General features: G+C 36.2%; 1 protein-coding gene across 1 annotated transcript in view; it reads right to left on the reverse strand.

Moving 5' to 3' along the window:
* LOC129744720 (zwei Ig domain protein zig-8-like) overlaps positions 1 to 25,817 on the reverse strand; it is a 237,683-nt gene extending 211,866 nt beyond the window's left edge. Inside the window, exon 1 of the mRNA XM_055737402.1 lies at positions 24,195 to 25,817. The gene's annotated coding sequence lies outside the window, so the exon portion shown is untranslated. The remainder of the gene's footprint in view (positions 1 to 24,194) is intronic.
* Positions 25,818 to 26,288: the final 471 nt, after the last annotated feature.

A 26,288-nucleotide genomic window follows, 5' to 3' on the forward strand; every position in this document is an offset into this window, starting at 1 on the left:
TTATCTTCATCCCAAAACCAGGGAAAAAAGATAAAACCCAACCAAAGGCATTCAGACCTATCAGTTTGACATCCATTATCTTGAAAATAATGGAGAAGATACTTGACGAGCACATTAAATCGCAGTATCTTAGCTCAAGTAAGCTGAACAATTTTCAGTTTGCTTACAAAAAAGGTATGTCAACGGTCACGGCCTTACATACTTTAACACAAAAACTAGAAAAGACCCTGGAGGCAAAAGAAATAGCACTCGCTTCTATTCTAGACATTGAAGGGGCATTCGACAACGCATTTCACAGTTCAATCGAAATAGCTATGAAAAGACGAGGATGCCACTCGGCAATTGTTAACTGGACTAGTAGCATGCTTATAAATAGAACCATCTATGCAAGTTTGGGAGGACTTACAATCAAAGCCACTCCAACAAAGGGATGTCCCCAAGGTGGGGTTCTATCACCGTTGTTGTGGTCATTGATCGTGGACGATCTCCTAAACAAACTTGTTTCTATGGGTTTCGAAGTTATTGGCTTTGCAGACGACGTAGTAATAATAGTTCGGGGAAAATATGAGAATGTGTTGTCAAACAGAATGCAATCTGCACTTAACTACGCACTATTCTGGTGCAGGGAAGAGGGACTGAACATTAACCCTTCCAAAACTACTGTGATAGCATTCACTAGGAGACGAAAAACTGCACTAAAACCACTAACATTAGACGGGGAAGTGCTAAACTTCGAATCACAGGTGAAATATTTAGGCATCATACTAGATTCAAAACTATCATGGAATCCGCAGATAGAGCATGTAATAGCCAAGGCTACAATAGCTCTATGGGTTTGCCTCAAAGGAGTAGGGAAAAAATGGGGACTAAGGCCGAAAATTATCCATTGGATATTTACAGCTATAATAAGACCCAAAATCTCGTATGCTTCTTTAGTGTGGTGGACCAAAACTGTGCAAGCTACGGCCCGGAAGAAACTAGCGAAGCTTCAAAGAATAGCAACCCTAGCTATAACTGGCGCTATGCGAAGCACATCAAACGAGGCTCTGAATGCACTACTAAATATCCTGCCACTACATCAATTTATTGAGTTAGAGGCAGAACGTAGTGCCTTGAGACTCTCCAAAAACAAAACTCTCTATGAGGGGGATCTTACAGGACACCTAAAAATCCTGAAGATATTTAAAATAAACTCACTTATTGTAAAGAACGATGACTGGATGGAACCCGTTTTCAATCTAGACATACCATACAATGTAACTATCAACGATAGGGACGTGTGGGAGTCAGGTGGACCTGCGGTTCCTTCCAGATCGATAAAATTCTTTACTGATGGATCAAAAATGGATAATGGAACTGGGGCAGGGGTGTTCGGACCTAGACTCAGGATCTCAATTCCGATGGGAAACTGGCCAACAGTATTCCAAGCAGAAGTTCAAGCAATTCTAGAATGCACTTTAGCCTGTTTGAAAAGAGGCACAAATATCTATATATTCTCTGACAGCCAGGCCGCTCTCCGGGCACTAAGTACGTTTACATGTTACTCCAAGCTAGTATGGGAGTGTATTGTTGCACTAAGAAACCTGGCCATACGGAACAGAGTATTTTTATTCTGGGTTCCAGGCCACTGCGGTATCCTAGGGAACGAAGAAGCAGACCAGCTAGCAAGGGAAGGATCTCAGGGCCTGTTAATTGGACCTGAACCTTTCTGTGGAGTATCGAGGAGTGCCTTGAATATGGAACTCAAGAACTGGGAAAGCACCACTATTGTCTCCAATTGGAGAACAGCAGAGGGAGCAGCTCAGGCAAAAAGATTCATTGAACCAAGCGCACGACTCTCCAAAAACATGTTGAACCTAAGCAAGCATGAGTTAAGTACTTACACAGGTCTCTTGACCGGACATTGTCCAACAAAACAACATCTCAAACGGATAAACATTATTCAAAACGATGACTGCCGGTTCTGCGGGCTCGAAAAAAGAAACTGCAGAGCATCTTCTATGCAACTGCTGCGCCCTCCTAAATAGGAGAGAGCGTGTACTTGGGGCAAAGTTAATAAGCGCACAAGAAATATGGTTGCATATCAACCCTAAGAAGGTTATATCATACATCTTTGATATCATACCCGATTGGGATAAAATGCTTAGTCAGCAATCAACTGTCACTTCAACCCATAGTGCAGGTGAGTCTGATAGCATACAGTAACGCGGGGTAATTACCACAATAGATCAACTACTGGTCGCAGTGGGCTCTCCCCTACAAGGAAAAAAAAGATTTTTTTCCTTTATTCGTTTAAGTCAGCTTTGAAAATCAAATTCTTCCTAGAAAAAGATGAGCTCCAAAAACTGAAACCGATCCAAATAAGCTTGACTCCTGAATCCGTTTTTCGAGAACACCACCAATTTTGTGATCCAAAAGTCTTTCGTCAGCCCGCCCGGATGTCGGAAAAAACTTGTCTCCGTGTAAACTGAAACCGTTTCACTTCAGCTGATGTGACAGAATGTGTCAAAGATGTCCTGGCAACTGACAGGTGAGTTAAGCTTCTACAGGTGCCAAAATACGAAACATGGCAGCTTTTGCGCTGTTCATCAGCCGGATAAAATGGATTTTCTTTCGTTTTTTGGATCAACCTTTTTTTTCGGTGGAAAAGTACCAAATCTGGATTAACGACAGATATAGGGTACGGAATTCGTTTACCGTGTCATGTGTTGTTGATGTTTGATTTTAACACACTTGAAGATGTTGTTCCACTTGAGTGACTGAGATTGTGAGACGAAAGTTTTTCACGGATTTTTTGTAAGGCGGAATTTTTTTAATTTCCAATATTTTTTGTTTTTCTCAAAATGATTTAAAATAGATTTTAAATAGAACCTCCCTTTGCAACTATATTTTTACAATATCAATTAAAACGATGATGATAACCAGGCTTCATTTTGCTCATCTTGCTCAAAAGGAGACAGTGAACTTTCTCGCTCCTAATAATTGTGAGGAGATTTCAATTGAGCATTTTATCATCTGCTGCTGAGAGAGCCAAGAGACATTTTTTCTCTAACGAATGATCACTCTTCTACTGTCAGAGCACTGTTGGTTTGTGACTCTGAAAACATCTCATCAGCGCCACGTGTGATCAGTGAAATGAATTGCTCAGTGAAGGCAAGGGCATAGTTTTACTATTCTCATCGCTCCTAAGAGAAAAAGAAATGCAAATCGCATATGAAATATGGCCGTTTCACCAAATCACGTGGGCAGCTTTAATGTGCGATTGAACCGTCCTCTTTCTATATGAAATTATGGAACATTGGCCCCCACAAGTGCTGAAATAAACCACAACCGGAGCTTCCATCTCTGTTCGGTCGTTGATTTCTCAGCCAGTAACTGAGAAGCTGATGAACATTTCTCCATTCGAGATTGAAATTGGGTGACTGCGTTTTTGAAATGCTCTGCAACGAAACGTGGGCTGCTTGATCGGTTTAAGTGTGAGAAAGCATGTTTCTCTTAGGCGTTTGACAAGCAAATGAGAAGAAGTGAGCAAAAATCAAGAGAATCGAAGAAGTCTGATGATAACCCATGTTGATATAGCAGAGTAAAACGTTACATTCTCTGTGCATTCTAAAAACCCCGCTGGGCCGACGAAAACCAACAGAGAAAAAAACCGTCATAATGTGTTTCTATATTTGGAAACAGATTTGTTGCCAATCAGGAAAAACACATAAAACAAACATCGCCGCAGACGATTTCCACTGAAGATTCGTCCTTCAGAGCCCGGATGATGGTCTTCCCATATTACATCTAAATATATGTTGGTTGGTGTTTCTTCTCCATTGAGAGGAAATCATCCTTCGTTCGCCAAATTTCCGAGACAGAAATAAATTGTCCTCATTGCGACGTAAGCTGTCATTCATCCATGGATTATGCCAAACATTATTTCTGGTGCAAGACAAGACATATTGATGGGGAAATATATGTACGTATGTCGCCACGGAGCAATCTCATGCCTAGAATTGAGCATTGATGCTGGGAGCGGAAATGTGTCCCGATTTTGAAAAAGGCGTCTTACGCAATAAGATTTTCTGAGTCCTAGAAATCTTGTAAAATAATACTGTGAAACATATTTGAGGTCATGAAAACTAATAGACCCTCCAGAGAATTTTTTCAATCTCTTAAAAAAGTTGCATTTTGCTTCTTTGGAAATTTTACAAAAAAATCTAAAAAATTCCGATGTTTCAAAAAAAAATAAAATTTATATGGTTCATAGTAAACCATTCGGATTTTTTTTTCATTTCTTCACAAAGTTGTAGACAAAGATAATCACTATTCTGTACAGGCACGAGACATGGAAAAACAGGTGTTTGCTACTAATCCGGTAGGAACGAGACGAGGTTGGGCGCAACGGGCGAGGTGATTAGACCAAGTGTAGCGTGATCTGGCGAATTTGGGATGTTCGAGAAATTGAACCGAGTGAATTTTAGAAATTATGTGCATCAAGTTATGTCGTGAGACGGAATACTACGAAAGTGAAAATCTCCACTAGGTATTAGAACATAGAATAAATATATTAGATATAACTTCATCCTGCTTCCCAAATTAACTAAAATTTGGAAATCAAGACAATTAGGACATTTTAAAGATAATTTTCAAAAATAAAAACAATTAAAGTGATTTTGAATAATCAATACGGTTTCTCGAAATTCAGACAAATCCTGAAAAATCGGCACACCTGGCACCTCTGGAAAGATTAAAGCGTGTAGTTAACTGCCAAATGGTTCATATAAAGGGCGATACGGTCCAAATTTGGTTGATATCAACTTGACGTATTTCATTCAATTTTGCATTTTTAAAACCTCAACACCCCTCATTTTAAAGGTGTGTGTGTGTAGAATGTTGCTCCTTTTTTGGTTCTGGAATTCACTCTTCAGTTGTCAAAATGCCGTTTAAGGAAGAAGAGCAGCGTATCAAAATTTTGTTCGCGCATCGCGAAAATCCGAGCTACTCGCACGCAAAGCTGGCAAAATCACTTAAAGTTGCCAAATCAACCGTTCCAAATGTAATTAATGTGTTTGGGGAACGTTTGTCGACAACCAGAAAGTCTGGATCGGGAGGAAATCGAAAACCGGAAGCCGCTGAGACGACAAAGAGAGTTGCCGGTAGTTTCAAACGAACCCTAACCTCTCTCTCCAAGATGCCGCAAATAAGCTGGGTGTATCGTCTACAACCGTGCATCGAGCCAAAAAAAACGAGCCGGCTTGAAAAGCAGCATTTTCGTAGCTTCCGGAACGGTCAACCAAGAAATTTACGTGAAAGAGTGTTTGAAGAAACGTCTGCTGCCTTTCCTGAAGAAACACGGTTGTTCCGTACTGTTTTGGTTGGATTTGGCATCTTGCCATTACGGTAAAAAGGCCATGGAGTGGTACGCCGCCAACAACGTGCAGGTGGTTCCCAAGGACAAGAACCCTCCCAACACGCCAGAGCTCCACCCAATTGAGAAATACTGAGCTATTGTCAAGCGGAACCTAAAGAAGACCAAAAAAACTGCTAAGGACGAGCAGCAGTTCAAGGCAAACTGGCTTTCTGCGGCGAAGAAAGTGGCTGTACAAAATCTGATGGCAGGGGCTAAGCGTAAGGCCCGGCAATTCGGATTTGGAAAAGCAGAAGCCTCACTGAACATTTTTCCTGAATTTTATACTAATTAAACTTGAAAAAGAGATTTAATTTGATTTTTTGAATACACGATTTCAACGATTTACACGCGTTTTCCCTTGACCAAATTTTGACCGTATTAATTATCCTTTAGGTTTTTTTTATGGAAATAATGCAATGTAAAAGTAGGTATATATTTGTAAATAGTTTGAATGTCACCAAATATGTTTTCATCTTGAGGATACATTTTTCACTGATCCAAATCCCGGCGTTTTAGTTTGCATAAGCAGAGCATTTGCGGTTTTGGTACTGGCAACTTTGGCACCGGAGCTTCTGAACCCTCTTCTCACATCTATCCGGTGTATGAAATATTCAAAAGATTTTTCCATAAGCTTCAGTAGACTTTACTATAATGTTTTCTTCGTAGTTATTTGTTATTGTTATTTTAATCTCATCATAGCGATAATTTTTCACGTCCTTACAAGGCCACGCCTACTTAAACTCCCGTATCCTTCTTTGAAGAGTTGATTGGCATTGTTTACTCAAAATCGACCACTTTTGCATTTAAAAATACCCCTCTGGCTCTGAGAGCCTCTTATCAAATCATAAAACTGAAAAATATGGATGACATTTATGTCGTTTCATTTGCTTTATTTTATTTATTCCCTAACCTAGTCATCCCGTTTATTTCCATAACATCACAGATGATCAATTTAAATAAAAGTAATTTTCTGTGCGTTTGTTTGTTTGTTTGTTTGTCCTATATAGACTCAGCCGTCTTTAGAGCTAGCGAGCTGAAAATTGGCATGGATGCTCATTAGGACAAGGAATGATGAAAAATGTTCTCAGATTTTCGGATGATCCTTCTGAAGGGGGTCGTTCATAGAAGACAAATATTGTTTTTGCGATATTGACGTTATTTTTCGTCGGATTGAGATGAAAATTTGCACATAAGGGTTTTGAGAGATGACCAATTGGTTCCAGGTATTCAATTTTCGGTCATGGGTCGGCAAAAGGGGTCGTCCATATCAACTGCTTAATATTTTTGCGATATTGACGTTATTATAAATCGGATTGAGATGAAAATTTGCACATAGGAATATTGAGTGACGAGCTATCGATTCCAGGTATAAAATGCGGAGTCAGGGGCCAGGTTGACTCACGGTCACATACTGGAAGCGAAGGAAGAACCAACGTGTATTTCTTGTGGTGAAGTGATAACAGTGAAACATCTTTTGATAGACTGCAGAAAATATTCCACCCAGAGACAAAACTTTGAAATAGAAGGTGGACTAGAAAAAATCCTTGAAAACAACAAGGATAGTGAGAAAAAACTTATTGAATTTCTTAAAAACAGTGCATTATATAGTGAAATCAAGTGTGATGTAGAAAAGTTCAAACTTAAAATTGAGGGTGAAAACATTTGGTTAATCCCTCTAAAAATAAAGCGTACAAAAAAAGGAGGCAGCCAAAGGGATCGTCCATATAAACCATTCGCTGTTTTTGCAATATTGACGTTATTATGCATCGGATTCAGATGAAAATTTGTACACGAGAGTTTTGAGGGACGGGCAATCAATCTTTGGTAACGAAATTAGTAAAAGGGACCGGCAAAAGGGCTCGACCATATGACTTTCCAATATTTTTGTGATATTTACGTTATTAAACGTCGGATTGTGATGGAAATTTGCACATAGGAGTTATTACGAATAAACAAATTGATTTCAATTATCCAAATCTTGGTCAGGGGTCGGCCAAAGGGGTCGTCCATATTACCTGTTCACTGTTTTTACGATATTGACTTTGGATTAAGATGAAAATTGGCACACGAAAGTTTTCAGGGATGGATAATCGATTTTAGGCAGGCCCGTGCGAAGGACCAGTTCATAGGGGGTGGGGAGGGGGGGAGGGTTTAGAAAATCAAATTTAGCTTAAAATAATAATAACAGCAAAAATACACAATTAACAAGAACATGAATTTATAACCGTTTCTTACTCATGAGTAGCTTAGCTTAGCTTGGTTGACTACTCATATCCACCTTAAATCATTGAATTGGAAATGCTGTGAAGATATGTTAACACAACAACAATAAAAAAAAACTTCTGATTAAATATTATAGTATGCTTTGTTCAACTTACGTATTTCCAATTCCATGATCGCTAGCGTGGCTAGGTAGAACGAGTTCTACTTCGCCAATGGTTGCTACTCCGTGATTGATCGAGGCCATCAGTTTTGTGCAAGGGCCAACAGAATGGTGCTTGGGACTAGCAGTCCATTCACAATGCACAAGACTCATGCTCTCCCTTTAAAAAATGATCAATAACGGCGCCGGCCACGTCCTAGTAGTCAATAGGGGAAATAAGAAAGGATGTTAGTAGGATACTTTTTAGGTTCAATCCACAACCTTTTGTCCCTATATATTCCAGAGACTGGCTCTGAAAATTTTAGACACAAAGGTAAGTCAATATCACCAACTATGGAAACCGTCTGTACGTCTGCGAATCTATATTCAAATATCCAAGGAAAGGGTTTTGTTAGTTGGGAAGGGTTTATAGATCAAGATCCATTTTGGTAATGGTGCGATCGTTTTTCCTACACCTCCTATGCTCCTAGATATTTCCTAAGGAAATTCCTAAATATATTTATGAGGCAGTGGCAAAAAACTTGGAGCTGCCTGAAAGATAAAAGTAATGCAATAATGCAATTATCATAAAAAAGTATTTTTTAAATATCTTCTTTAAGCTAACTCATCTTCCTAGCTGTTATCCCTGTCATAATGATGAAATCTCAAAAACGACACTCGAATGATAAAAAACAGAAAATACTTCAAAATATAGTTATAAAGAAATTTGTGTTAACATAAGTCTAATTGTTTTGGTTAAAATTTAAAAATCAGCTGTCGGTTGTGATAATTAATAAAGGTCGTTTTTGAAAAGTCATCAATGCGATTCTTCTCTTTGCCTCATATTGATTTCACTATTCCGGAAGTGAAACGGCGAAAAAATAACTCGTTTTAAACGAGTATTTATAACTCTTTGGCATTGAAAGCCACTAAATAAGAAATGAAAAAAAAAAACAATTACCAAATCAACATTGAATAGATACAATAATCTAGATAAACTAGTATGGTTTCCAAGTAATCTTGCAACAATTATTTCATTTGGACTGTAGTTTAACGATGCTTACTAATCAAGGGAAGGTTAACCGAAAAAAAAGTGAACAGAATGTTGAATAATTCTTCATCCAAGTCCACGATAATCAAAATTAGCAGATTTTATCATTATTTTAACTCTAATTGGCTTGCCAAATGCTTATCTAGCTGAGCTTGGCCTCATTTGTTAAGATATACATAAAATGTTTTAAATATGATTTAAACTGTTAATGTAAAGTCTAAATAAAATATTCATTAAAATATTCAAATATTAATCGCTAATAACGTAGCATGTTTTCTATAATTTCTTTAAAAATCTTTCAATTTAATCAACGCTTCAATATTAGAAATAAGTTGATCTATCATCCACTAGGTGTCGTTGAGAAAAACAAATTACCCACCAGATGTCGGTGTAAGTGGTAAAAATTTTTAAATATGTAATGGTAGTGATAGTAGCGCCAAGCGAGTGGAGCTTTCCGGAAGCATTATTTACGCCATCTGTGATTGTTTTTCGTTATCCAACAAAAACTAATGTCGGGTCATCGCCAGACCAAAACATTGAAATTCACTAAAGAAAAAAAGACATTACCTGCTTCCAGTGACATAGTTACCCAAAACTCCATCACTTTCGTATGCAAACACAGTTCACACGTTTGTAGAATCTAAATAATTGTTATGAAACACACTACTAACACTCGAAATAGGGCATTTAAAATTATCAATTTAAAAACACGCGTTCAACTCGAACCAGGGTTCCCAGCCTATAACCGTTTCTTACTCATGAGTATCACACAAACTGAAAAAATTATAAATTTTAATGATAAAAATTCAAAAATTTTCAAAACAAATCACAATGAAAGTTTCAAATCAATGATATTATCAACGGAGTGTGGAGGCGAAGGATGAACCACGAGCTCGCGCGCCTCTACGGCGAACCCAGTATCCAGAAGGTGATGAAGGCTGGCCGGATACGCTGGGCGGGACATGTTGCGAGAATGCCGGACGACTGTCCTGCAAAACAGGTGTTCGCTACGAATCCGGTAGGAACAAGACGAGCGGGGGCGCAACGAGCGAGGTGGTTAGACCAAGTGGAGCGTGATCTGGCGAACGTGGGGTGCCCGAGAAATTTGAGAATGGTTGCTATGAACCGAGTGAATTTTAGGAATTATGTTCGTCAAGTTATGTCGTGAGACGGAATACTATGTAAATAAAAAAAATAAATAAATAAAGATATTATCAGTAAGTCATTGATAAATTTTTCACAACGAAGTTCCTTAGGCTGAACTAGAAATTTGATTCAAAATAATTTCTATGCAGTTTAGTTTTCAAATTTGAAATAAATATTTCCGTAAAAAAGATTAAAAGAAATTTGAATCCTTAAATAAATGTCAGATCAGGTCAAACATTAACCATGATAAATTGTTAGAAAAATGACAATAATTGTTATTAACTATTCATCTTAATTGAAGTTTCTTTTCTTCATTTTCAACTGAAGGGTTGATTGAAAAATTCCGCAGTAGTTTTTTTAATTTGAAAAAAAAAAAATATTCGCGATTTGAAATGTGAATTTTTGATTAGAAAAAAAAAATCAAGTTCATGTTTTTAGAATAAAAAAATTTAAAATTGAAAAACATAGATAAACTAATCGAAAATATTTCTTAAAATTTAATTAGCTTATCTTTAAAATTCGATAAAATTGTTTCAAAATTTAAAAAAACTGTACTTTAAAATTTGGTTAAATAAATTGACAATTAAAAAATAGGTAGTTAAAAATGATGGGTTTTTTTTTATTAAAGAAGGATTTCAAGTTTATAGTTTCAATACAAAAGGTTGATCAAAATTTACAATCAGAAATTAGTATAAAATCATGAACGTTATATAGTGTCGTTAATTTAAATGTCTATCATTGTATTAAATTCAAATGTCTAGGATTAATGAAATGATAAACTGGTTAAATAAATAAAATAAATTAATTCAATAAACAAAAATTATTGAAAGTTTAAATATTTAATTGATGATTTAATATTCAACCGGAAATTGAGTTTCGAATTTTAGCGTGTATATTCGGTCAGCTTCCAGGGCACCCAGCAAGCAAGAGAAAAATCAGTTGATTGACGGCCATTCTTGAAAACGGTTGCGACTTGAGATTTGTAGTTTGCGTTTTAGTATTGTAAAAAAGTGAAAAAAATGGACTCAACAGGCGGATTCGACACCAAGTAACACCGATTGTTTTGTAAGACTCATTAAGCCTCTTATGAAACCAGAACTTGGTCAAGTAGCCTGCTATAAAACTTGAAATGTTACTTGGGTAGTCTTGAGATTCAAGAGTAAATTTCCGCGGAGGCGAGCCAAATTTCTGACTTGCTTGTTAAAACTTATGTTTAAACACCTTTTAATGAGTAATTTTTTGATACTACGGTGGAAATTTTACTTGGAAAAAATCTCCTTGGGGGGGGGGGGGGGGGGGGGTTAAACTCCTAACCCCCCCCCACCGTTCGCGCAGCCATGATTTTAGGTATCAAATTTGGTGTAAGGGATCGGAGAAAGGGGTCAGATTTGACAGCAAGCATCGTGCGAGGTGATCTGTATTTTAGCGATGAATTGAACGATCGATGATCGGGTAGGTCCAGTAGCAATCAATAACGAAACCCGACCGCTGCACGTTCAGGTGCGAAGTGCAATCAGAAACATTCATTGAAAATGAGTGATATTCGGAACACTGGCTCTGAATTATTTGTACAAATAATTCAGAGCTACCTAGCTTGGACAATTTAAGGGAGGGAAATGATACACTTTCTTCAGTCGATAACCCACTGAGGATGCTAGCAAGTAGCTAGTGAAATACTAGTATTTGGGTCTTTCAAATACTGTAGCTGAATTCAAAGGAATCTTCGACTACTTTGAAATCATAACAAAAGTAGAATAAGAAATAGAATAAAATATGAATACTACAAAGAGTATTAATACTTTAACCGACAATATTGGCTGCTTCTTGCTGCAAAAATATGAAAAACATGTTACAGGTTCTTTGTCATTTTCCACCTTTAAACTAAATTTTAGAACAAATTATGGAAGGTAATGGAAATTTTTATAAGAAATATGAGGGTCAAAGAAAAAGAAGAACATAGGCCGTAAATATCATGAATTTCTTGAAAAAGATTCAACGGTTCACCAGCTGGATTTGAACCAGCAATCTTTTTTTATGCAATTAAATGTACTAACCAGCTCTTAGAGAATAAAAATTTTTGGTCTAAGCCCTATGTCGAGGTAGATTATTCATTTTCATTGCTGAATCTTATTCAATTTTTTCCAATTTAGGTCGTGTAAATTTTTAATAATTTAGCTCTATTTATTGGGTTTGAAAATTTTTCATAGTTTCCCATGATTGAGGAATTCTCGATTTTTTTTACTACCGAGAATTCTCAGTCGGGAATCCCGGAATAGGACACTCTTATTGGAAGCAACCTGAGTGAACAATTTTTCATGTATTTTTCAAATATGTTCGTTATTACAAAGGTTTTATTTAAAACAAATCCAGATTGATTCAAGTATGCAAACAGTTTGAAAAAATCACTCAAAGTTTGTAGGCAGAAAAATTTAAACAAAATCTTTAGTATTTTCAATAAATTCAAATTTCGTGTGCCGTTCAGTTTTTTTCTTTGCTTTTTCGGTATACAGTACTCTCTCGTTAATCGAACATTTTGGGTGCGTTCGACTATCAAAAAAGTCAGATTATCAATGGCTTTGGCAGAAACAGTATGTTGATCAAAAGTTCTGTCTCAAAACGCTAATTTTCATCACAATAATTCTTATATTATTGAAGGTCGAGCTACAAACAGTTAATTACAAATTTAAGAAAACAACAGTATTGCCTGATAAAAAAGCCGACTAGAAAGTACTATCGAATAATGAACAGGAAAGCGTCCAATTTGTGAAATTTATTTAAAAAAAACTTGAATTTTAGAAATTATTTTAAAAAAATGTTCGATTTTCTGAGTAATACTGGCTTTGGGCTGAGTTTTCGACTAACGAGTGAGTACTGTATATGCAGATTAGGTAAGGAAACAGCAATTTGAAAAAAACCAAACCCAAAAAAATTTATCCAGAGTCTTTAAATAAATTAATTGAGAAAAAATGAGACCTTGCTCTAAAAATTTGGAAAAAATCAGATATTTTATGGGAAGTCCATATTTGAAATCACTTTAAACTTTCTTATTCATATCTCCGCCAAACTTGTGATTCAAGATTTGTTGAACAATCATACATTTATGTATTCAAACATAATAAAACGACAAAGAAAATAGCGAAGCCACTATTGTTCTTCTAGCAGATCTGTCGAGAGTGTGAGGGTGAATGCTAAATGTAAATTTAGTGGTGTCCAAATTAAAGCAAATTTATACTTCATTCTTCAACAATTCGATCGCAGCCTCAATCCTCTTAAATCCATTGATAACATAACAATAAATTTTGGGATATCAACAATTTTCCCAGGCCCAAAGCATAAGCTCAAACACCACACCGGGAATTAAATAAAAACCGTTTTTAGAATTCGATAATTTTTTTTTATTTCACGCAACCGTTAAGCCTGGAAAAACAAACTTCGATTACATTTATGCTATTTTTTCTCACTCGGGAAAATTTCGAAGCTGCAAAAACCGAGAGACAATTCAACAAATCGGAATGGAGCCTGTCATTGCTGATTCTGTCCTGTCTGACATTGTGTCTGTTCGATATATGTTTGCATATTGTGGTTTGAAATGTAATATTATCGAAACCGATGGTGCTGGTTCGGATTTGAATTGATGGTGGTTCAGAAAGTATGACGGGTTCGATCTGTTCTGTTCGATTTGTTTTTTGTGCCCTTTCACGTTGCGGGAATTGTGTCATGTTGGGATTTTATTTTTGTTTTCTCTCGCCCCGAGATCAAAGTTTAGCACAACCGACAGTCATTATTCATCGATTGCTGACAGATGTTGCCAGCAATCGTACACGATTGGTTTATATATGAATGAAGAAACGTGATAATATTGATGCGAATATGTCAGTTCGAATGAGATTGATCGATACTATGGTTGACTTGAACTTTTTCTCTCACACGTTTTAGTTGAGGACCTTTTAGAGTAACGGAAAAGCTAGAAACTGATACAAACATAAATGACGTTGTCCGAGAATGGAAGGTAGAAATAACATTAAGTGGAAATTAAACTTTGCAATAATATTCAAATTTCAACTTTTCTTGAAACTTTGCAGCGTGTTTTACCAAAAGTTACTTTTTCGGTTTTTCACAAATCAAGTTTTTGTGATTTCGAGAAAGACAGTTTGATTCTCTTCACCGACTTTTCAAGTCTTTGGAAGGCTAGGGGAAATTATGAGACTATTATCCTTCGTACCTTACCTATTGGAGCATTCAGTTAACTGAACGTCCTACTTGAGCCAGATTTTCAATTTTGAAATTAAAATTCATTCATGCATCTTATTGCCTTAGCAGTTGAAACCATTCGATTGATTCGAATTTCATGCTAATTCTCTTTGAAGCATAAGAAAACACATATCTATGTATAGAAATAAATGGCCTGGCTAGGGGGATATTCCTTGAAGGATTTGTAGTATTTGGTTTGTATGGGCTTTTGGGTGTCCCAAAATTGCATAACTTCTGGGAATCTTGGCGCTCACCCTCCAAATGGTAGATTAGGATGTGCAGAACAAACTTTTGTATTGGGTCGACTAAAAAAAATCATGTTTAGAGGTTCCGCAACCGCGATCTTTGAAAAAAGTCCACCTTCAAAAGATTTGATTTTTAATAAATTCTGGGTCCAAAAATTTTCGTAAAATTTATATATTTTATATTTTTATAATTTTGTTTGAGTTAAATACTACACGTAAAAAATGAAAAATGAACCAAATTTGTATCAAAATGTTAAACAAGCAAGCTATTTCCAAGAAAAAAAATTTTTTTGGTCCAAAAATTTTGTATTCAACTGACCAAAATGTGTACCAAGCGTAAAATATTTTTGATACCAGTGCCATCAAAAGATGCGGATTTTTGTGCACTTAAACTTTGCTGAACACAATATGTTGTTTGTATCATCGTGTGAAGAGCTATTCACGGTTTAATCCTTTAGAAAAATCACAATTTAGGATATTTTTTATTTAATTTATCAAATTTGTCTTAGTAAATACCTACTTTAAAATCAAAATTCTTGCAAAAAAAGGCTTGAATGGTTTAAGGGAGTCATCAGAAGGCCATATGCCAAATTTGAGCGGAATCGGACAACGGGAAGGGGTTGCACTGAATCTCAAGTGTAAAAGGGATTCTGAGATAGTGTGTTCTAAAGAAGCATAAAAAACTGGTTTTTCATCATACAATTTTTTCCTTACTAATCGATTGCTTAACAATGTAAATTTTATTAAAATTTCAATTAAGACTAACATTTCACCTGAAAACTGCGACTCGATTGGACTTGAAACAAAAAAGTTATGGCTGTTCAAAGATTGTATTTTGGTGGCAAATTGTCGTTTAACACACAATGAGTACATTTTACTCATTGCGTTTAACAGGACAATTTGCCACTAATATACAATTTTTGAACAGTCATAATTTTTTTGTTTTAAGTCCAATCGAGTTGCAGTTTTCAGGTGAATTGTTAGTCTTAATTGAAATTTTAATAAAATTTACATTGTTAAGCAATCGATTGGCAAAGAAAAAATTTTATGATGAAAAACCAGTTTTTTATGCTTCTTTAGAACACACTATCTCAGAATCTCTTTTACACTTGAGATTCAGTGCAACCCCTTCCCGTTGTCCGATTTCACTCAAATTTGGCAATGGCCTTCTGATGGCTCCCTTAAACCATTCCAGTCTTTTTTTGCAAGAATTTTGATTTTAAAGTAGGTATTTACTAAGACAAATTTGATAAATTAAATAAAAAATATCCTAAATTGTGATTTTTCTAAAGGATTAAACCGTGAATAGCTCTTCACACGATGATACAAACAACATATTGTGTTTAGCAAAGTTTAAGTGCACAAAAATCCGCATCTTTTGATGGCACTGGTATCAAAAATATTTTACGCTTGGTACACATTTTGGTCAGTTGAATACAAAATTTTTGGGCCAAAAAATTTTTTTCTTGGAAATAGCTTGCTTGTTTAACATTTTGATACAAATTTGGTTCATTTTTCATTTTTTACGTGTAGTATTTAACTCAAACAAAATTATAAAAATATAAAATATGTAAATTTTATGAAAATTTTTGGACCCAGAATTTATTAAAAATCAAATCTTTTGAAGGTGGACTTTTTTCAAAGATCGCGCTTGCGGAACCTCTAAACATGATTTTTTTTAGTCGACCCAATACAAAAGTTTGTTCTGCACATCCTTATCTACCATTTGGAGGGTGAGCGCCAAGATTCCCAGAAGTTATGCAATTTTGGGACACCCTAATGAGCATGCGATGAAATTACAAACAGAAGAATATGAGGATTGCCAAGGAAGCATTAATTTGTTTCTCCATGAATTACTTTATCGGTGCATATCTTTCATTAGCAGTATCATGACTTTTTTTCGATTTTCAATATTGTATTCTATACCCTGATTTATATGCAAAACAAAACGAACAATGATTTTTTTTTCAAACATTTGATAATCAAATTCGAGAAAAACGTAACAAATCAATTTGAAATGTGAATCAAACTTTAATAATAATAGGCTCCATTTTATTGGGAAAAATTTGAACTCAAAAAGATCCACAAGTTTAAGTTGTTGAAAAGTTTAGATTTTAGTATTGAGTTGTATAAAATATTCTGTTATTGTAAACATAAGTGGATTTTTTATTATCTGAGAAGTTAGCGCTGGAGGTCTCCAGATCTTCAACTTAATTAAGAGTTGGGCTCATTTTAACGCTTAAAAAATATATTTTTTTTCAGATTTCTTACATTTTTAAGTTTCGAGTTAGGTGTGGTTAGTTGTTTTTTTTTTTGGTAAAACAAATAAATCCATGATTCAAAGCTACGTAACTCTAATAGTCGATGCATTTTTGTCAAATCCCGTCTTTGACTTAATCTAGCAAGATTTGTTCTGCTTATTTCCGGAAAACAGATTTTTTAAATTAAGACAACAAGACGCAGGGGTAAATGTGTTTTGTAGTTTCGTTAGTTTATTTTTTTAATTTTTTTTCAATATTGTAGTCTGTATATCTCTATGCAATCTCATCATGATGGAATAATGGAGACAGATCACGTGGATGATAATTCAATAACAGAATGTATGGATTTTTTTTAATGCACTGGATGTTGGGTGAGACGAGGTGACAAGTGATGAATTAGAAGAAGCTTCATTGGCAATACACGAGACTTCCAACAATCAGAAATTCCAAAAAATGATGCGCTCATTCATGATCATGAATTGTCTTACTGCGTATACTTCATGGATCAAAATTTTTCAGATTTACCCAAAAAAATTTTGATCCTTTTTTAAATAAAATTGAGACTCGTCTTGAAGAATTAACAGCAAAGTTAAAAATAAATTATTGAAACTTAATTGTTGCCTTACTCCAATCATTATTTAATAACTGATAGCCTTTGCACATCCTGCGCCAGTTATGTTACAAATAACAATGGATATATTTATTAGAGCGAAGCTTCACTTCTCGAACATGAATTACAAATTTTACAAATTAGATAAACGAAAAGCGAAAAAAAAACTTAAAAATTTCTTTGATAAGCAAAAAGTTGAATATTGATTGAATTGATTTTCATTGAGTGATTCACAACAAATATTTTCCAAGTTATTCCATATTCGAAACATTTTAAATTATCAATGCTGAAGTCATCAAATTAGGAAAAATAAAATACACCAAAAGCTTCTTCAGACTACATAAAAAAATATAATAAATGATTTTTGTGAAAACCAGATTAACAAAAATGCACTAAATAAAAAAATGGCATGGATAACGATGAGACTTGATCGATGAGATCACTAATAGAGCCTTAACAAACGATTTATCTCCATTTAATTATTTTTTTGAAGTGTTTTGAGTTAAATGACATTTTCTGTTTATGTCAATAAGTAGCTCTGTTTCCTTTCCTTCATCTGGAGCCACGACTATAAATGTAACAGCATATAATCCAACTACTACAGATTCACGTGAGTTGATTAGTTGCTTAGTTGAGATATTGAATTGCTTAACGCATCCAGTGGCTGATTTCGAGTAAGCAAATAAAAAAAAAATGGGACTTTCTCTGTCAGCTTCAATTACTCTCTGGAGCCACGATTTTCGCACATCACCCCCTCGATTTTTCGCATTATTTATCATGCGTTAAATTTTGATTATTGAAAAAGACTTTCGCTGCTCTTGAATTAGTCTTGAAATACTCAGAACGTTTCAAAAAATTTTAAATGTGGATAATTAAGTTAGCGATCAAAGAACACGAGCATCAAAATTCGACCCAATCGTATAAACGGAATGCGGAAGTCATCTTTTCTCGATGTATGCAATATTCCTTGATGTTCGCCTTAAAACTCTCAAAGCTCAATAAGTGGCATTTTGACAAACTACCTACTAAACAAAGCATACGTCACTTGCCAGGATGTTTATTTATCTTGGGCGAGAATCGTAAACAGCAGTTGGCAATGATACAGATATACAGATCAGGGTATGGTAGTTGAGTGCTAATGCTTTACTTTTACTGGGATTTATCGAGAGCAAATTTACTGGTGACCAGTGCACAAGTTAAGCTAAGTCATTATTTATTTTTTGAGCAACTTCGTATTGATTGTAATGCCCATCGATGCAAAGATACAATTGCACATAATCGGCAAAAATATGGATTGAACAAAAGTCGAGCACTGCAGGAAGATCATTAATAAATAACGAGAACAATATAGGCCCAAGAACGAAGCCTTGGGGAACACCTGACAAAATGGGTTTATATAGAGAAAACTGATCTTGAATTTGAACCGACTGACTTCTTTCTGTAAGATGAGATTTTATAAGATCAGCTGCAAGTTTAGAGAAACTATACATAGACGTAAGTTTTAAACAAAGCTTTTTATCAGAAACTCTATCGAAAGCTTTAGCGAAATCAATCAGCAGAAGAATATAAATTCCTTTCTTGTCCACTGCTCTAGCGATATCATCATGTACTTTAACTAAAGCTGTCTCGATACTATGATTTTCTCTGAATCCGGATTGAAATTCATGAATCAAATTGAAGTTCTTCGTATAATTGCAAATTTGTTGTTTAATAAGTTTTCGAAAACTTTTGACATTGAGCTTAATATGCTGATGGGTCCTAAATCTGAGATTTCCTTAGATTTGGTTTTTTTCGGAATGGGCATAATTTTTGTTAGTCTCCACTCTCTAGGAAATTTTGAGGTCCGAAATCAGGTGTGAAATCAAAGGTAGAATATACGGAAGTAAAATTTGAATAATTTTGATTGGCAGTTCATCAAAACCCATGGCATTTGATTTAATTGAGTAAACAGCATTTACGATTTCATTGCCAAGAACTTCATTGAGGCTAAAACTTCCATTATTTATAAAATAGGTTTCAAAACTGCTTAAACCGGAAGAAAAATTGTAAACAAAGTAATTATCAACTGAATCGACATTGAAATTCATGTTCACTGGGTTGTTTTGCATTTTGGAAATACCTAGACTTCGAACATTTTTCCACAGTTACCTTGGTGGCAGATCCAAATTAAGCCGCTTTCTATCAAAAATGGTCTTAGTTCTACGGTCCAAAAAAGTAACTCGATTGCGAAACCTTTTAAAAATATTTCTCTTTTCATCAGTTTTATGACGAAGCCAGTTTTTATACGCCAAATCTCGTTCGATCTTTGTTTGTTAAACCAAGTATTTTCACGGATCTTTTTAAATTTCAGTGGAAAAAAATGTTCGTGTAGAAGTTTTGAATTATAGTTCAATATGAGTAGCAATTGATCGGGATCATCAATCGACATAAAATTATGCCTATCGCAATGGTAAAGAGCTCCAACTAAAAGGTCATTGTTGAAATTGAAATAGTCGCGACGCCAAAAGCCAGAGACATCAGAAGCTTTAGAAACATTCAGCGTTGAAAATATGAAATCATGGTTCGAAATTCCGGGCATCGATATTTGGTGGATAATCATATTTGGTGAATTTGTACGCAAAAGATCAAACAAAGAGCAGCCTGTTCTGTAGAAGAACGTACATAGGTTCGGAATTAAAGCATTTGCTATCGTAGCACGTTAATGTATCAAGCAGTTTTAATGATCGTGTAGTACATTTGGATGGGTCTGAGTTAAAGTCTCCGATCAGAAAGGAGTGATCATAATTAAGAGCGAAATCTTCAAAATGCCGCATAAGTAAATCAGAACAATCTGTGTTAGAAGGATTGTAATAGACTCCAATGAGCAACGAGCTATTGTCAACAGTTAAGTTCAGAAGAATCAATTCAGTTTCACCAATGACGTTGTTATGAATGAGCCTTTAATAATATTCGACATTTAAGATCATGTTTGCAATAGACACAAATTCCTTCGCCTCGGCGGTAGCGGTCGTTACGCAAAATATAAATGCCATCAATTGCTAGTAGAGAGTCGGTAATTGATTCGTCAAGTAAAGTTTCGGTGAGACATATTAAATCAAGTTTACTGTGGGGAAACGTATTTTTAAGTTCATCAAATTTTGAAAAATTTCTAGCACACAAACTTTGCACATTCAAATGACAAAGTTTGTCTATACTCAAAGCGGCACTTAGAACAGCTCTTGATATCACAGTTGAAGAGGCATTTTCATTGAGATGATTAACCGTTAGTATCGAACACGAAAAATACCTTTGCTAGAGATTCCTTAACATGACCAACGAAGATTAAAAGAACAAGCAACTTACCTACTATGTATTTGAACATTTGAAAAAAAAAACGAATTATATAACTCGTTAAAGATCATGTTTACAAAACTCAGCAATCAGTAAGAAACACACTTCAATAGAAAAATCGACACTAGTCCGATTCCTTGAGGCACATCCGCAGTCCGCAGCATTGCAGCAGTTTAGAAAACTGTGCAGGAAGGAAGGATACTTGGATAACTTAAGGATCGGATTCACAGGATAAACTTGGAAGGAATAAATGAAATTAACAAGGAAGGGTTTTTTGTTTTAATTTATTAACTTTTAGGAGCGGAAGGAATCAAAAGATTGAAGTATGAGAAACAAAGGAATAGAGGAAGGAAAATGAGAATTACAAGGAAAGGTTTTAGTTTTGAAGCAGGCTCAGTTGTTCTAAACAGTGTATAGGTTCCATGGTTGCATTCGCGTTACGTTTAATGTAAATGTTACCGTCTCTGGATTGGACCTTCTCGATTTTACCCATCTTTTTCTGCTTCAAGGCTTCCAAACGTAGATTACGAGCATGGGGTGTAAGGTTTTCATTTATGAAAACACGGTATTGACTGTCAAAGCCCAAGTTTTGCAAAGTCATCGATCGTTCTTTCAAGTACCGCTTGTAGAATGAATTTCTCGTGTAAACTAGAGCGAATTCACATAAGATCAATGGTTTGGATCCAGCTCGAATAGGAAGCTTAGCCAAAACGTGTGAGTTCCACTAGAGGTTGACGAAAGCCAAAAGTAGAAGTAATCACCTTGAAGATACTGCCAAGATCTTCTTTCTCCACGAACGGTATTCCAGAGATGATAAGCTCTCGTCCATTCTTCAATCGTTGAGTAGATTCTATAGCCATGTCAAGGTCATAACGTACGGCACACATTCCTTGTCGTAGAGTTTCTGTGTCTTTACTTTACCAAAATCGTTCTTCAGGATTGAAAGGTGCTCCTCCAGTAAATCCATTCGCTTACTCAGTTCTGTCTTGCTCTCATCGATTTTGGATTCTTTTTTGTGGTCCAGCTGCGTATTACGATCATTCAGGCTCGTGAACATTGCCTGCATTCTCGTTTACAAATCGGTTAGCGACTTGATGTCCTCGAAATCTTCGTCTTTTGATAAATCTTTCCTGGATTTTTTTGCTTGCAAATTTCTTGTGGAAGGTTTGCTTTTCTCGTATTTGTTTACATTTGACATTTCGTAAACAGTCAAACCAACTCGTGTAAAGATGGTAAAGATTATAGACACTATAATTTCATATAGGGTGTTTGCTACACACACATACAAGAGGTCTGTTGGGCACACATTAGAGGTTTTTATATGCGAAAAAAGCAAAATTCAACCAAAATGTTGTTTTTCCCTTAAATGAATGCTAATTTTTTCTAAAAAACATTCAAAAAGTATATTTCGGATCATTTGCTAACAAGTGGAAACGATTCTGCGATTATTTTATTGGATATCAGTGGGAAACCAAGCAAAACCAAAAATGAAAAACCAGCTAACCATCATTGTAAAGCACATTAAACGGTTCCCCCGGATCCTTTGTTCACGTTTTTGGGTCTATCATATAAAATTTAGAACCAGGAAGATGACGTTAAAAGTTTTTCGTCACGAAATTGATTAATAAACTTGAGCAATATTTGTCATGCTTTCTCTAAAAACGCTCATATCCTGTACAAAGTCTTCATTTTTGTTAAAGAACTTCACTCAAAATTAGAAAACAAAAATCACAAACAAGTCAAAAAATGATCTAGCTTTCGAAAAATGTGTTGTACATAAGAAACTTTTCAATAGTTTTCATTAATTCTTTAAAAAATATCTTTCTTTAGTCGAATTGTATTCATTTAACATGGGGTTGTCACATTTGTTTGCCCAACGGCTTACTTATACTAATGCACGGTGCAAACGCCCTATAGTCTGGCAAAGAGAATGACGGGAGCCAATCGAACTGTCATTCGCGCGGAGCCAATCGAGCATTCTATGATAATGTTCAAGCTCTTCATAACTCTTTCCAGTTGCAAAATATAAAATAGTTTTTTAGATTCGTAAATTAAATGCTTTTCTTGTTAATTGACCTCGAAATCGTTTTTGAAAAACATGTTATAATCTATAGGTGAATACATAGTGAAAATTATACGAAATACCTTTAGTTATTGTTACTAAATAGCCAAAAAAGCTTTGTGAATCACAATACTTCCACCATGATTTTGCAATATTTAGAAAGTTTGCTCGATTGGCTCCCGCGAATGACAGTTCAATTGGCTCCCGTCATTCTCTTTTCCAGACTATATGAAATTATAGTGTCTATAGTAAAGATGGCTGATAAAACGATAATTCTGAAGGGGGATCGATTGTTTCTTGATTGCGAACAATGCAGTGAACCAAAAGACGTTTTCTCGCAAAGCACTGGTTCCAACTTCATAAAATTTCTCATTTATAATATGCAACGGGGTTTATCACACACGATAGAAACAGTTTTCAACTTTCGAGGTGTGAAATTAGCAGATTTAGAATGATCTTTCCGCGAGCAAAAATAAATCACTCTTCGCTGATCATACCTTCAGAAACTTGACTGGCAACACTTTTTGCCTGCCGGAAACGGATTTACTGCATAGTTAAGGCGTCTATTCTCAATTATTTCCAATAACCTTAGTCTCTTTACCCATATTTGAGATCAAGGGTTCCACTCCGATGCTTGGTTTGAACTTCGTGAGCATACTAGAGTGGCTCCTTATACTTCTTAACCATTTGAGCCAAAAACAAAACACTCTTTCTTCAATGCGTTTCCAATTTTCAGCCTTCATCATAGTGCCAGCTTGACTTGACAAATGTATTAAAAATCAATACAATACAATTTTATTTTCCAGAACTCTTGCAAAACACGTCATAACACAATCGATAACCATTTCAATCTCCATGAAAATGTGATAACATTCCTAACCAAAACCCAGAATTTTAAAACAGATAACATAATAAAGTTGAGATGCGGTTCCCACGAAATTTCAAACGAATAGTGATTAGTAACTTTCTTATTAAATATTCCATTCTAGCAATTGAAAACGTATAATAAGTAACAATTCGGCTTCGTTGAAATTGTACTGTTTTTCTGTCGATGAAAACCCACGGGTCTCGTTTTACGTGTTGTTGTCTTGCTCCCAGTGCTTTCATCACATTTGCATTTATCATTTTTTAAATTAAAGAGAACCCACCCACGACAGAGAGTGATAATGTTTTCCTGGATCTCAATTCAGATTTTCTGTGTTTTTTATGTTGGAGAAATTTTAATTTCCATTTAATCCATTATTGCGTAACCTCCCCTGGTTCGTGGAAAAATTGTTAACGAATGAATAAAGACAACCATATTTGTTTTGTTTATCATAGCAAGTACAGCTACAGTAAGTTCCAAGAAGAATGTTATTAAATTATAATTATTATTGAGCTTTATGTTAAACTGGTAATTTTGGATAAACAAATATTTCAATAACAGTCTTAAAGAATATTTACAAAATCTAATAAGCGGTGTGCAGCGAGCGACCTACCTTTTCCAATTTTGTTGCAACCACAGGAAATATCCTCTGAAAATTCTATTATGCGTCAATAGAACAATCCATGTTGCGGTCAATCGTTGACCGGTGCTAATCCGCTGCTGCACTCGACATACGTCGACAAATTAAATTCCCACACATCACACCAGTTACGAGTGCTTAGTCCTATACTTATCACTAATAGTCGATCCCGTCAACAGCAAAAGCAACTATCGATACCACCATCGAATTTCCACCATGGAATGCCACTAGCCGATACTTGTCAGAGGGTACCCCGGAGAAACCACCGGGAAACAGATTGACGTTTGCCTTTCCCCCCTGTGTCTGGTGGCTGGTGGTCAATAAACCTCCATTAATTGAAAGGTTGGCAGCTACAGATATGCGTAGCGATTAACTAACGAGGGGAATGTTCGCCACACTGCTACTAATAGGAAATCAATTTCAATTACCATGCGGCAACACTTCCGAGCCGCATGTCCCGATAAACGATGTTTCAATTAGTTGGGTTAGATGCGAACTGCCAACAGTAAGCTTCCTGATTTAATTGAATTTCAATCGTGATCCGATAAATGATTCAACACCTTCAACTTGCTTTGGATCCGGCAGCTTAATGGAATATCGTCACCCGCAACGATGATGCCTATCACTTGTATTCAGCTGTCAGCAGGTTTTTCACCGTCATCTTCACATGAGATTCACCTTGAACTTTCGCACTTATAAGCCCACCCACCTACTTTCTTATTGATGATGAATCAGAACTGGTAGCTAAGGTGCTTATCACCTGGTACACCCACTTACTGGAAGCCACACAACACAAACAACGAACCAGCGAAATTCAGTTGACGAAAGTTGTTTTCAGACTTTGATGAACCAAGTACCAGCTTCTCAGACACGAACTTTATCCACCGGTAGCAATCTTTGCGTCGTTCTTCTTCGCCGGAAACAACATCAGCTTCACCGCCTTTTGCCCTCACACTAATCCAATCGATGGAGCCTGTTGGAGGAACCTGCAGATACTTCTCCACCATCAGCAAACATCTGCCATCAGTGCCCCACAATCCACTTTACAGAGCGTTAAGTTTTGAACCAACGATCCCGCAGCTTCTCAAAACCCATTAATTCAATAAATCCTACTGTGTATGAATTATTCCACGCGTTCCACAGAAGCTCTCGGCCCAATATTTTCTTCCATTCCGTGCGCCCCTTCCTTCTAAAATCCGTCACGAAAGAGGCCGGAAAAATACCCACGACGACCCCGACAAAGCGCACCCTCAAGCACGATTCAACAGCATCCAACAGCAAGCAAAGTAGAAACACCAAGATTTCCTTCCGCAGCTGGCGCAGTTACTGTATCGACCTACGACCACTAGAAGAAGGAAAAAAAGAAACGGAAAACCGAATCGGCCCAGAGACCGAATTAACAACTTAATTTTCCGCGTGTTGCTGTTTCTTCTGTGTTTAATGTTGTTAGCCGCGCAAATTCGCTGGACCACACGAACACGGCACACACCGCTTCTAGCTGGAGCAGAGCCAAGAGCCAAGAACACACGAATCGTCCCGTACCGCGAGACAGCGCTATAGAGATAACGGGACAAATGCTGGCACTCGCGCGGACCGTCAATTTGCTACTAACCGGAGGAGCCTGTAGTGTTATCCTTCGGGGTGGCGGATTGTTATGGGAAAAATCTTCGGTCGCTCGGTGCAAGATTTCCACCCGGTGAGATCCGGTGAGTTCCAAGCCCGGCAGAAGCTTTCGTTTCCGGAATCAGGACCTAGGATACGTTGAGTGCTAGGGCGCTGCATTGGCACGCCATCGGGGAACTCAATGGTGGGTGGTGCCGGTGGTTCTCAGTGAGATCCGCCCCAATTTCCCCTCCGTAAGAGCCCACTGACAGTGCAGGCAGCTAAGATGATTTTAAATAGTGTAATAATTTCAATTTCGAATTTTGAATGTCATACACTTAATTCCTATTCTTTTTGATATTAGACGTAGCACATCGCACTTAATAAAACAATCTGGACTGACGAATTTGACGAGTAAATCGGCTGGATGATTCTTTGAACTGATGCAGGTGTTCAGTATCCCGG

This window comes from Uranotaenia lowii, chromosome 2 (genome assembly GCF_029784155.1).
Source record: "Uranotaenia lowii strain MFRU-FL chromosome 2, ASM2978415v1, whole genome shotgun sequence".
NCBI classification, from domain to species: domain Eukaryota; kingdom Metazoa; phylum Arthropoda; class Insecta; order Diptera; family Culicidae; genus Uranotaenia; species Uranotaenia lowii.